The sequence below is a fragment of the Watersipora subatra genome, chromosome 5, assembly GCF_963576615.1.
Source record: "Watersipora subatra chromosome 5, tzWatSuba1.1, whole genome shotgun sequence".
NCBI classification, from domain to species: Eukaryota; Metazoa; Bryozoa; class Gymnolaemata; order Cheilostomatida; family Watersiporidae; genus Watersipora; species Watersipora subatra.
Window position 1 is genome coordinate 32,472,929 of NC_088712.1, and position 14,240 is coordinate 32,487,168.

A 14,240-nucleotide genomic window follows, 5' to 3' on the forward strand; every position below is an offset into this window, starting at 1 on the left:
AATGCTCCAATTGAGCTAATTAGCTTATTGTGAGAATATTACAAACGTCCGACAAAAGTGAAAAATGTAAATTTCCAATTTCAACCAAACATGCTAGAAATGCTCAAATTGAGCTAATTAGCTTATTGTGAGAATATTACAAACGTCTGACAAAACTGAAAAATGTAAATTTCCAATTTCAACCAAACATGCTAGAAATGCTCCAATTGAGCTAATTAGCTTATTGTGAGAATATTGCAATTGTCTGACAAAAGTGAAAAATGTAAATTTCTGATTTCAACCAAACATGCTAGAAATGCTCCAATTGAGCTAATTAGCTTATTGTGAGAATATTACAAACGGCTGACAAAACTGAAAAATGTAAATTTCCAATTTCAACCAAACATGCTAGAAATGCTCCATTTGAGCTAATTAGCTTTTTGTGAGAATATTACAAACGTCTGACAAAACTGATAAATGTAAATTTCCAATTTCAACCAAACATGCTAGAAATGCTCCAATTGAGCTAATTAGCTTATTGTGAGAATATTACAAACGTCTGACAAAACTGAAAAATGTAATTTTCCAATTTCAACCAAACATGCTAGAAATGCTCCAATTGAGCTAATTAACTTATTGTGAGAATATTACAAACGTATGACAAAACTGAAAAATGTAAATTTCCAAGTTCAATTAAACATGCTAGAAATGCTCCAATTGAGCTAATTAGCTTATTGTGAGAATATTGCAACTGTCTGACAAAAGTGAAAAATGTAAATTTCCAATTTCAACCAAACATGCTAGAAATGCTCCAATTGAGCTAATTAACTTATTGTGAGAATATTACAAACGTATGACAAAACTGAAAAATGTAAATTTCCAAGTTCAATTAAACATGCTAGAAATGCTCCAATTGAGCTAATTAGCTTATTGTGAGAATATTGCAATTGTCTGACAAAAGTGAAAAATGTAAATTTCCAATTTCAACCAAACATGCTAGAAATGCTCCAATTGAGCTAATTAGCTTATTGTGAGAATATTGCAATTGTCTGACAAAAGTGAAAAATGTAAAGTTCCAATTTCAACCATACATGCTAGAAATGCTCCAATTGAGCTAATTAGCTTATTGTGAGAATATTACAAACGTCTGACAAAACTGAAAAATGTAAATTTCCAATTTCAACCAAACATGCTAGAAATGCTCCAATTGAGCTAATTAGCTTATTGTGAGAATATTACAAACGTCTGACAAAAGTAAAAAATTTAAATTTCTGATTTCAACCAAACATGCTAGAAATGCTCCAATTGAGCTAATTAGCTTATTGTGAGAATATTACAAACGTCTGACAAAAGTAAAAAATGTAAATTTCTGATTTCAACCAAACATGCTAGAAATGCTCCAATTGAGCTAATTAGCTTATTGTGAGAATATTACAAACGTCTGACAAAAGTGAAAAATTTATGATTCCAATTTCAACCAAAAATGCTAGAAATGCTCCAATTGAGCTAATTAGCTTATTGTGAGAATATTACAAACGTCTGACAAAAGTGAAAAATTTATAATTCCAATTTCAACCAAACATGCTAGAAATGCTCCAATTGAGCTAATTAGCTTATTGAGAGAATATTGCAATTGTCTGACAAAAGTGAAAAATGCAAATTTCCAATTTCAACTAAACATGCTAGAAATGCTCCAATTGAGCTAATTAGCTTATTGATAGAATATTGCAATTGTTTGACAAAAGTGAAAAATGTAAATTTCCAATTTCAACCAAACATGCTAGAAATGCTCCAATTGAGCTAATTAGCTTATTGTGAGAATATTGCAATTGTCTGACAAAAGTGAAAAATGTAAATTTTCAATTTCAACCAAACATGCTAGACATGTTCCAATTGAGCTAATTAGCTTATTGTGAGAATATTACAAACGTCTGACAAAACTGAAAAATGTAAATTTCCAATTTCAACCAAACATGCTAGAAATGCTCCAAATGAGGAAATAAGCTTACTGTAAGAAGTGTACAAACGTCTGACAAAACCGAAAAATGTAAATTTTCAGTTTCAACCAAACATGCTAGAAATGCTCCAATTCAGCTAGTTAGCTTATTGTGAGAATATTGCAATTGTCTGACAAAAGTGAAAAATGTAAATTTTCAATTTCAACCAAACATGCTAGAAATGCTCCAATTGAGCTAATTAGCTTATTGTGAGAATATTACAAACGTCCGACAAAAGTGAAAAATGTAAATTTCCAATTTCAACCAAACATGCTAGAAATGCTCCAATTGAGCTAATTAGCTTATTGATAGAATATTGCAATTGTCTGACAAAACTGAAAAATGTAATTTCCAATTTCAACCAAACATGCTAGAAATGCTCCAATTGAGCTAATTAGTTTATTGTTAGAATATTACAAACGTCTGACAAAAGTGAAAAATTTAAATTTCCAATTTCAACCAAACATGCTAGAAATGCTCCAATTGAGCTAATTAGCTTATTGTGAGAATATTACAAACGTCTGACAAAACTGAAAAATGTAACTTTCCAATTTCAACCAAACATGCTAGAAATGCTCCAATTGAGCTAATTAGCTTATTGTGAGAATATTACAAACGTCTGACAAAAGTAAAAAATGTAAATTTCTGATTTCAACCAAACATGCTAGAAATGCTCCAATTGAGCTAATTAGCTTATTGTGAGAATATTACAAACGTCTGACAAAAGTGAAAAATTTATAATTCCAATTTCAACCAAACATGCTAGAAATGCTCCAATTGAGCTAATTAGCTTATTGTGAGAATATTACAAACGTCTGACAAAACTGAAAAATGTAAATTTTCAATTTCAACCAAACATGCTAGAAATGCTCCAATTGAGCTAGTTAGCTTATTGTGAGAATATTGCAATTGTCTGACAAAAGTGAAAATAGTAAATTTTCAATTTCAACCAAACATGCTAGAAATGCTCCAATTGAGCTAATTAGCTTATTGTGAGAATATTACAAACGTCCGACAAAAGTGAAAAATGTAAATTTCCAATTTCAACCAAACATGCTAGAAATGCTCAAATTGAGCTAATTAGCTTATTGTGAGAATATTACAAACGTCTGACAAAACTGAAAAATGTAAATTTCCAATTTCAACCAAACATGCTAGAAATGCTCCAATTGAGCTAATTAGCTTATTGTGAGAATATTGCAATTGTCTGACAAAAGTGAAAAATGTAAATTTCTGATTTCAACAAAACATGCTAGAAATGCTCCAATTGAGCTAATTAGCTTATTGTGAGAATATTACAAACGGCTGACAAAACTGAAAAATGTAAATTTCCAATTTCAACCAAACATGCTAGAAATGCTCCATTTGAGCTAATTAGCTTTTTGTGAGAATATTACAAACGTCTGACAAAACTGATAAATGTAAATTTCCAATTTCAACCAAACATGCTAGAAATGCTCCAATTGAGCTAATTAGCTTATTGTGAGAATATTACAAACGTCTGACAAAACTGAAAAATGTAATTTTCCAATTTCAACCAAACATGCTAGAAATGCTCCAATTGAGCTAATTAACTTATTGTGAGAATATTACAAACGTATGACAAAACTGAAAAATGTAAATTTCCAAGTTCAATTAAACATGCTAGAAATGCTCCAATTGAGCTAATTAGCTTATTGTGAGAATATTGCAACTGTCTGACAAAAGTGAAAAATGTAAATTTCCAATTTCAACCAAACATGCTAGAAATGCTCCAATTGAGCTAATTAACTTATTGTGAGAATATTACAAACGTATGACAAAACTGAAAAATGTAAATTTCCAAGTTCAATTAAACATGCTAGAAATGCTCCAATTGAGCTAATTAGCTTATTGTGAGAATATTGCAATTGTCTGACAAAAGTGAAAAATGTAAATTTCCAATTTCAACCAAACATGCTAGAAATGCTCCAATTGAGCTAATTAGCTTATTGTGAGAATATTGCAATTGTCTGACAAAAGTGAAAAATGTAAAGTTCCAATTTCAACCAAACATGCTAGAAATGCTCCAATTGAGCTAATTAGCTTATTGTGAGAATATTACAAACGTCTGACAAAACTGAAAAATGTAAATTTCCAATTTCAACCAAACATGCTAGAAATGCTCCAATTGAGCTAATTAGCTTATTGTGAGAATATTACAAACGTCTGACAAAAGTAAAAAATGTAAATTTCTGATTTCAACCAAACATGCTAGAAATGCTCCAATTGAGCTAATTAGCTTATTGTGAGAATATTACAAACGTCTGACAAAAGTAAAAAATGTAAATTTCTGATTTCAACCAAACATGCTAGAAATGCTCCAATTGAGCTAATTAGCTTATTGTGAGAATATTACAAACGTCTGACAAAAGTGAAAAATTTATGATTCCAATTTCAACCAAAAATGCTAAAAATGCTCCAATTGAGCTAATTAGCTTATTGTGAGAATATTACAAACGTCTGACAAAAGTGAAAAATTTATAATTCCAATTTCAAGCAAACATGCTAGAAATGCTCCAATTGAGCTAATTAGCTTATTGAGAGAATATTGCAATTGTCTGACAAAAGTGAAAAATGCAAATTTCCAATTTCAACTAAACATGCTAGAAATGCTCCAATTGAGCTAATTAGCTTATTGATAGAATATTGCAATTGTCTGACAAAACTGAAAAATGTAATTTCCAATTTCAACCAAACATGCTAGAAATGCTCCAATTGAGCTAATTAGTTTATTGTTAGAATATTACAAACGTCTGACAAAAGTGAAAAATGTAATTTCCAATTTCAATCAAACATGCTAGAAATGCTCCAATTGCGCAAATAAGCCTACTGTAAGAATTTTACAAACGTCTGACAAAACTGAAAATTTAAATTTTCAATTTCAACCAAACATGCTAGAAATGCTCCAATTGAGCTAATTAGCTTATTGTCAGAATATTGCAATTGTTTGACAAAAGTGAAAAATGTAAATTTCCAATTTCAACCAAACATGCTAGAAATGCTCCAATTGAGCTAATTAGCTTATTGTGAGAATATTGCAATTGTCTGACAAAAGTGAAAAATGTAAATTTTCAATTTCAACCAAACATGCTAGAAATGTTCCAATTGAGCTAATTAGCTTATTGTGAGAATATTGCAATTGTCTGACAAAAGTGAAAAATGTAAATTTCCAATTTCAACCAAACATGCTAGAAATGCTCCAATTGAGCTAATTAGCTTATTGTGAGAATATTACAAACGGCTGACAAAACTGAAAAATGTAAATTTCCAATTTCAACCAAACATGCTAGAAATGCTCCATTTGAGCTAATTAGCTTATTGTGAGAATATTGCAATTGTCTGACAAAAGTGAAAAATGTAAATTTCCAATTTCAACCAAACATGCTAGAAATGCTCCAATTGAGCTAATTAGCTTAATGTGAGAATATTACAAACGGCTGACAAAACTGAAAAATGTAAATTTCCAATTTCAACCAAACATGCTAGAAATGCTCCATTTGAGCTAATTAGCTTTTTGTGAGAATATTACAAACGTCTGACCAAACTGATAAATGTAAATTTCCAATTTCAACCAAACATGCTAGAAATGCTCCAATTGAGCTAATTAGCTTATTTTGAGAATATTACAAACGTCTGACAAAACTGAAAAATGTAAATTTCCAATTTCAACCAAACATGCTAGAAATGCTCCAAATGCGGAAATAAGCTTACTGTAAGAAGTGTACAAACGTCTGACAAAACTGAAAAATGTAAATTTTCAATTTCAACCAAACATGCTAGAAATGCTCCAATTGAGCTAGTTAGCTTATTGTGAGAATATTGCAATTGTCTGACAAAAGTGAAAAATGTAAATTTTCAATTTCAACCAAACATGCTAGAAATGCTCCAATTGAGCTAATTAGCTTATTGTGAGAATATTACAAACGTCCGACAAAAGTGAAAAATGTAAATTTCCAATTTCAACCAAACATGCTAGAAATGCTCAAATTGAGCTAATTAGCTTATTGTGAGAATATTACAAACGTCTGACAAAACTGAAAAATGTAAATTTCCAATTTCAACCAAACATGCTAGAAATGCTCCAATTGAGCTAATTAGCTTATTGTGAGAATATTACAAACGTCTGACCAAACTGAAAAATGTAAATTTCCAATTTCAACCAAACAAGCTAGAAATGCTCCAATTGAGCTAATTAGCTTATTGTGAGAATATTACAAACGTCTGACAAAACTGAAAAATAGAAATTTCCAATTTCAACCAAACATGCTAGAAATGCTCCAATTGAGCTAATTAGCTTATTGTGAGAATATTACAAACGTCTGACAAAAGTGAAAAATGTAAATTTCCAATTTCAACCAAACATGCTAGAAATGCTCCAATTGAGCTAATTAGCTTATTGTGAGAATATTACAAACGTCTGACAAAACTGAAAAATGTAAATTTCCAATTTCAACCAAACATGCTAGAAATGCTCCAATTGAGCTAATTAGCTTATTGTGAGAATATTACAAACGTCTGACAAAAGTAAAAAATGTAAATTTCTGATTTCAACCAAACATGCTAGAAATGCTCCAATTGAGCTAATTAGCTTATTGTGAGAATATTACAAACATCTGACAAACCTGAAGAATGTAAATTTCCAATTTCAACCAAACATGCTAGAAATGCTCCAATTGAGCTAATTAGCTTATTGTGAGAATATTACAAACGTCTGACAAAACTGAAAAATTTAAATTTCCAATTTCAACCAAACATGCTAGAAATGCTCCAATTGAGCTAATTAGCTTATTGTGAGAATATTACAAACGTCTGACAAAAGTAAAAAATGTAAATTTCTGATTTCAACCAAACATGCTAGAAATGCTCCAATTGAGCTAATTAGCTTATTGTGAGAATATTACAAACGTCTGACAAACCTGAAGAATGTAAATTTCCAATTTCAACCAAACATGCTAGAAATGCTCCAATTGAGCTAATTAGCTTATTGTGAGAATATTACAAACGTCTGGCAAAAGTGAAAAATTTATAATTCCAATTTCAACCAAACATGCTAGAAATGCTCCAATTGAGCTAATTAGCTTATTGTGAGAATATTACAAACGTCTGAAAAAAGTAAAAAATGTAAATTTCTGATTTCAACCAAACATGCTAGAAATGCTCCAATTGAGCTAATTAGCTTATTGTGAGAATATTACAAACGTCTGACAAAACTGAAAAATGTAAATTTCCAATTTCAACCAAACATGCTAGAAAGGCTCCAATTGAGCTAATTAGCTTATTGTGAGAATATTGCAATTGTCTGACAAAAGTGAAAAATGTAAATTTCCAATTTCAACCAAACATGCTAGAAATGCTCCAATTGAGCTAATTAGCTTATTGTGAGAATATTACAAACGTCTGACAAAACTGAAAAATGTAAATTTCCAATTTCAACCAAACATGCTAGAAATGCTCCAATTGAGCTAATTAGCTTATTGTGAGAATATTACAAACGTCTGACAAAAGTGAAAAATTTAAAATTCCAATTTCAATCAAACATGCTAGAAATGCTCCAATTGCGCAAATAAGCCTACTGTAAGAATTTTACAAACGTCTGACAAAACTGAAAATTTAAATTTTCAATTTTAACCAAACATGCTAGAAATGCTCCAATTGAGCTAATTAGCTTATTGTGAGAATATTGCAATTGTTTGACAAAAGTGAAAAATGTAAATTTCCAATTTCAACCAAACATGCTAGAAATGCTCCAATTGAGCTAATTAGCTTATTGTGAGAATATTGCAATTGTCTGACAAAAGTGAAAAATGTAAATTTTCAATTTCAACCAAACATGCTAGAAATGTTCCAATTGAGCTAATTAGCTTATTGTGAGAATATTGCAATTGTCTGACAAAAGTGAAAAATGTAAATTTCCAATTTCAACCAAACATGCTAGAAATGCTCCAATTGAGCTAATTAGCTTATTGTGAGAATATTACAAACGTATGACAAAACTGAAAAATGTAAATTTCCAAGTTCAATTAAACATGCTAGAAATGCTCCAATTGAGCTAATTAGCTTATTGTGAGAATATTGCAATTGTCTGACAAAAGTGAAAAATGTAAATTTCCAATTTCAACCAAACATGCTAGAAATGCTCCAATTGAGCTAATTAGCTTATTGTGAGAATATTACAAACGTCTGACAAAACTGAAAAATGTAAATTTCCAATTTCAACCAAACATGCTAGAAATGCTCCAATTGAGCTAATTAGCTTATTGTGAGAATATTACAAACGTCTGACAAAAGTAAAAAATGTAAATTTCTGATTTCAACCAAACATGCTAGAAATGCTCCAATTGAGCTAATTAGCTTATTGTGAGAATATTACAAACGTCTGACAAAAGTAAAAAATGTAAATTTCTGATTTCAACCAAACATGCTAGAAATGCTCCAATTGAGCTAATTAGCTTATTGTGAGAATATTACAAACGTCTGACAAAAGTGAAAAATTTATGATTCCAATTTCAACCAAAAATGCTAGAAATGCTCCAATTGAGCTAATTAGCTTATTGTGAGAATATTACAAACGTCTGACAAAAGTGAAAAATTTATAATTCCAATTTCAACCAAACATGCTAGAAATGCTCCAATTGAGCTAATTAGCTTATTGAGAGAATATTGCAATTGTCTGACAAAAGTGAAAAATGCAAATTTCCAATTTCAATCAAACATGCTAGAAATGCTCCAATTGCGCAAATAAGCCTACTGTAAGAATTTTACAAACGTCTGACAAAACTGAAAATTTAAATTTTCAATTTCAACCAAACATGCTAGAAATGCTCCAATTGAGCTAATTAGCTTATTGTCAGAATATTGCAATTGTTTGACAAAAGTGAAAAATGTAAATTTCCAATTTCAACCAAACATGCTAGAAATGCTCCAATTGAGCTAATTAGCTTATTGTGAGAATATTGCAATTGTCTGACAAAAGTGAAAAATGTAAATTTTCAATTTCAACCAAACATGCTAGAAATGTTCCAATTGAGCTAATTAGCTTATTGTGAGAATATTACAAACGTCTGACAAAAGTAAAAAATGTAAATTTCTGATTTCAACCAAACATGCTAGAAATGCTCCAATTGAGCTAATTAGCTTATTGTGAGAATATTACAAACGTCTGACAAAAGTGAAAAATTTATAATTCCAATTTCAACCAAACATGCTAGAAATGTTCCAATTGAGCTAATTAGCTTATTGTGAGAATATTACAAACGTCTGACAAAACTGAAAAATGTAAATTTTCAATTTCAACCAAACATGCTAGAAATGCTCCAATTGAGCTAGTTAGCTTATTGTGAGAATATTGCAATTGTCTGACAAAAGTGAAAAATGTAAATTTTCAATTTCAACCAAACATGCTAGAAATGCTCCAATTGAGCTAATTAGCTTATTGTGAGAATATTACAAACGTCCGACAAAAGTGAAAAATGTAAATTTCCAATTTCAACCAAACATGCTAGAAATGCTCAAATTGAGCTAATTAGCTTATTGTGAGAATATTACAAACGTCTGACAAAACTGAAAAATGTAAATTTCCAATTTCAACCAAACATGCTAGAAATGCTCCAATTGAGCTAATTAGCTTATTGTGAGAATATTGCAATTGTCTGACAAAAGTGAAAAATGTAAATTTCTGATTTCAACCAAACATGCTAGAAATGCTCCAATTGAGCTAATTAGCTTATTGTGAGAATATTACAAACGGCTGACAAAACTGAAAAATGTAAATTTCCAATTTCAACCAAACATGCTAGAAATGCTCCATTTGAGCTAATTAGCTTTTTGTGAGAATATTACAAACGTCTGACAAAACTGATAAATGTAAATTTCCAATTTCAACCAAACATGCTAGAAATGCTCCAATTGAGCTAATTAGCTTATTGTGAGAATATTACAAACGTCTGACAAAACTGAAAAATGTAATTTTCCAATTTCAACCAAACATGCTAGAAATGCTCCAATTGAGCTAATTAACTTATTGTGAGAATATTACAAACGTATGACAAAACTGAAAAATGTAAATTTCCAAGTTCAATTAAACATGCTAGAAATGCTCCAATTGAGCTAATTAGCTTATTGTGAGAATATTGCAACTGTCTGACAAAAGTGAAAAATGTAAATTTCCAATTTCAACCAAACATGCTAGAAATGCTCCAATTGAGCTAATTAACTTATTGTGAGAATATTACAAACGTATGACAAAACTGAAAAATGTAAATTTCCAAGTTCAATTAAACATGCTAGAAATGCTCCAATTGAGCTAATTAGCTTATTGTGAGAATATTGCAATTGTCTGACAAAAGTGAAAAATGTAAATTTCCAATTTCAACCAAACATGCTAGAAATGCTCCAATTGAGCTAATTAGCTTATTGTGAGAATATTGCAATTGTCTGACAAAAGTGAAAAATGTAAAGTTCCAATTTCAACCATACATGCTAGAAATGCTCCAATTGAGCTAATTAGCTTATTGTGAGAATATTACAAACGTCTGACAAAACTGAAAAATGTAAATTTCCAATTTCAACCAAACATGCTAGAAATGCTCCAATTGAGCTAATTAGCTTATTGTGAGAATATTACAAACGTCTGACAAAAGTAAAAAATTTAAATTTCTGATTTCAACCAAACATGCTAGAAATGCTCCAATTGAGCTAATTAGCTTATTGTGAGAATATTACAAACGTCTGACAAAAGTAAAAAATGTAAATTTCTGATTTCAACCAAACATGCTAGAAATGCTCCAATTGAGCTAATTAGCTTATTGTGAGAATATTACAAACGTCTGACAAAAGTGAAAAATTTATGATTCCAATTTCAACCAAAAATGCTAGAAATGCTCCAATTGAGCTAATTAGCTTATTGTGAGAATATTACAAACGTCTGACAAAAGTGAAAAATTTATAATTCCAATTTCAACCAAACATGCTAGAAATGCTCCAATTGAGCTAATTAGCTTATTGAGAGAATATTGCAATTGTCTGACAAAAGTGAAAAATGCAAATTTCCAATTTCAACTAAACATGCTAGAAATGCTCCAATTGAGCTAATTAGCTTATTGATAGAATATTGCAATTGTTTGACAAAAGTGAAAAATGTAAATTTCCAATTTCAACCAAACATGCTAGAAATGCTCCAATTGAGCTAATTAGCTTATTGTGAGAATATTGCAATTGTCTGACAAAAGTGAAAAATGTAAATTTTCAATTTCAACCAAACATGCTAGACATGTTCCAATTGAGCTAATTAGCTTATTGTGAGAATATTGCAATTGTCTGACAAAAGTGAAAAATGTAAATTTCCAATTTCAACCAAACATGCTAGAAATGCTCCAATTGAGCTAATTAGCTTATTGTGAGAATATTACAAACGGCTGACAAAACTGAAAAATGTAAATTTCCAATTTCAACCAAACATGCTAGAAATGCTCCATTTGAGCTAATTAGCTTATTGTGAGAATATTGCAATTGTCTGACAAAAGTGAAAAATGTAAATTTCCAATTTCAACCAAACATGCTAGAAATGCTCCAATTGAGCTAATTCGCTTAATGTGAGAATATTACAAACGGCTGACAAAACTGAAAAATGTAAATTTCCAATTTCAACCAAACATGCTAGAAATGCTCCATTTGAGCTAATTAGCTTTTTGTGAGAATATTACAAACGTCTGACCAAACTGATAAATGTAAATTTCCAATTTCAACCAAACATGCTAGAAATGCTCCAATTGAGCTAATTAGCTTATTTTGAGAATATTACAAACGTCTGACAAAACTGAAAAATGTAAATTTCCAATTTCAACCAAACATGCTAGAAATGCTCCAAATGCGGAAATAAGCTTACTGTAAGAAGTGTACAAACGTCTGACAAAACTGAAAAATGTAAATTTTCAATTTCAACCAAACATGCTAGAAATGCTCCAATTGAGCTAGTTAGCTTATTGTGAGAATATTGCAATTGTCTGACAAAAGTGAAAAATGTAAATTTTCAATTTCAACCAAACATGCTAGAAATGCTCCAATTGAGCTAATTAGCTTATTGTGAGAATATTACAAACGTCCGACAAAAGTGAAAAATGTAAATTTCCAATTTCAACCAAACATGCTAGAAATGCTCAAATTGAGCTAATTAGCTTATTGTGAGAATATTACAAACGTCTGACAAAACTGAAAAATGTAAATTTCCAATTTCAACCAAACATGCTAGAAATGCTCCAATTGAGCTAATTAGCTTATTGTGAGAATATTACAAACGTCTGACCAAACTGAAAAATGTAAATTTCCAATTTCAACCAAACAAGCTAGAAATGCTCCAATTGAGCTAATTAGCTTATTGTGAGAATATTACAAACGTCTGACAAAACTGAAAAATAGAAATTTCCAATTTCAACCAAACATGCTAGAAATGCTCCAATTTAGCTAATTAGCTTATTGTGAGAATATTACAAACGTCTGACAAAAGTGAAAAATGTAAATTTCCAATTTCAACCAAACATGCTAGAAATGCTCCAATTGAGCTAATTAGCTTATTGTGAGAATATTACAAACGTCTGACAAAACTGAAAAATGTAAATTTCCAATTTCAACCAAACATGCTAGAAATGCTCCAATTGAGCTAATTAGCTTATTGTGAGAATATTACAAAAGTCTGACAAAAGTAAAAAATGTAAATTTCTGATTTCAACCAAACATGCTAGAAATGCTCCAATTGAGCTAATTAGCTTATTGTGAGAATATTACAAACATCTGACAAACCTGAAGAATGTAAATTTCCAATTTCAACCAAACATGCTAGAAATGCTCCAATTGAGCTAATTAGCTTATTGTGAGAATATTACAAACGTCTGACAAAACTGAAAAATTTAAATTTCCAATTTCAACCAAACATGCTAGAAATGCTCCAATTGAGCTAATTAGCTTATTGTGAGAATATTACAAACGTCTGACAAAAGTAAAAAATGTAAATTTCTGATTTCAACCAAACATGCTAGAAATGCTCCAATTGAGCTAATTAGCTTATTGTGAGAATATTACAAACGTCTGACAAACCTGAAGAATGTAAATTTCCAATTTCAACCAAACATGCTAGAAATGCTCCAATTGAGCTAATTAGCTTATTGTGAGAATATTACAAACGTCTGGCAAAAGTGAAAAATTTATAATTCCAATTTCAACCAAACATGCTAGAAATGCTCCAATTGAGCTAATTAGCTTATTGTGAGAATATTACAAACGTCTGAAAAAAGTAAAAAATGTAAATTTCTGATTTCAACCAAACATGCTAGAAATGCTCCAATTGAGCTAATTAGCTTATTGTGAGAATATTACAAACGTCTGACAAAACTGAAAAATGTAAATTTCCAATTTCAACCAAACATGCTAGAAAGGCTCCAATTGAGCTAATTAGCTTATTGTGAGAATATTGCAATTGTCTGACAAAAGTGAAAAATGTAAATTTCCAATTTCAACCAAACATGCTAGAAATGCTCCAATTGAGCTAATTAGCTTATTGTGAGAATATTACAAACGTCTGACAAAACTGAAAAATGTAAATTTCCAATTTCAACCAAACATGCTAGAAATGCTCCAATTGAGCTAATTAGCTTATTGTGAGAATATTACAAACGTCTGACAAAAGTGAAAAATTTAAAATTCCAATTTCAATCAAACATGCTAGAAATGCTCCAATTGCGCAAATAAGCCTACTGTAAGAATTTTACAAACGTCTGACAAAACTGAAAATTTAAATTTTCAATTTTAACCAAACATGCTAGAAATGCTCCAATTGAGCTAATTAGCTTATTGTGAGAATATTGCAATTGTTTGACAAAAGTGAAAAATGTAAATTTCCAATTTCAACCAAACATGCTAGAAATGCTCCAATTGAGCTAATTAGCTTATTGTGAGAATATTGCAATTGTCTGACAAAAGTGAAAAATGTAAATTTTCAATTTCAACCAAACATGCTAGAAATGTTCCAATTGAGCTAATTAGCTTATTGTGAGAATATTGCAATTGTCTGACAAAAGTGAAAAATGTAAATTTCCAATTTCAACCAAACATGCTAGAAATGCTCCAATTGAGCTAATTAGCTTATTGTGAGAATATTACAAACGTATGACAAAACTGAAAAATGTAAATTTCCAAGTTCAATTAAACATGCTAGAAATGCTCCAATTGAGCTAATTAGCTTATTGTGAGAAT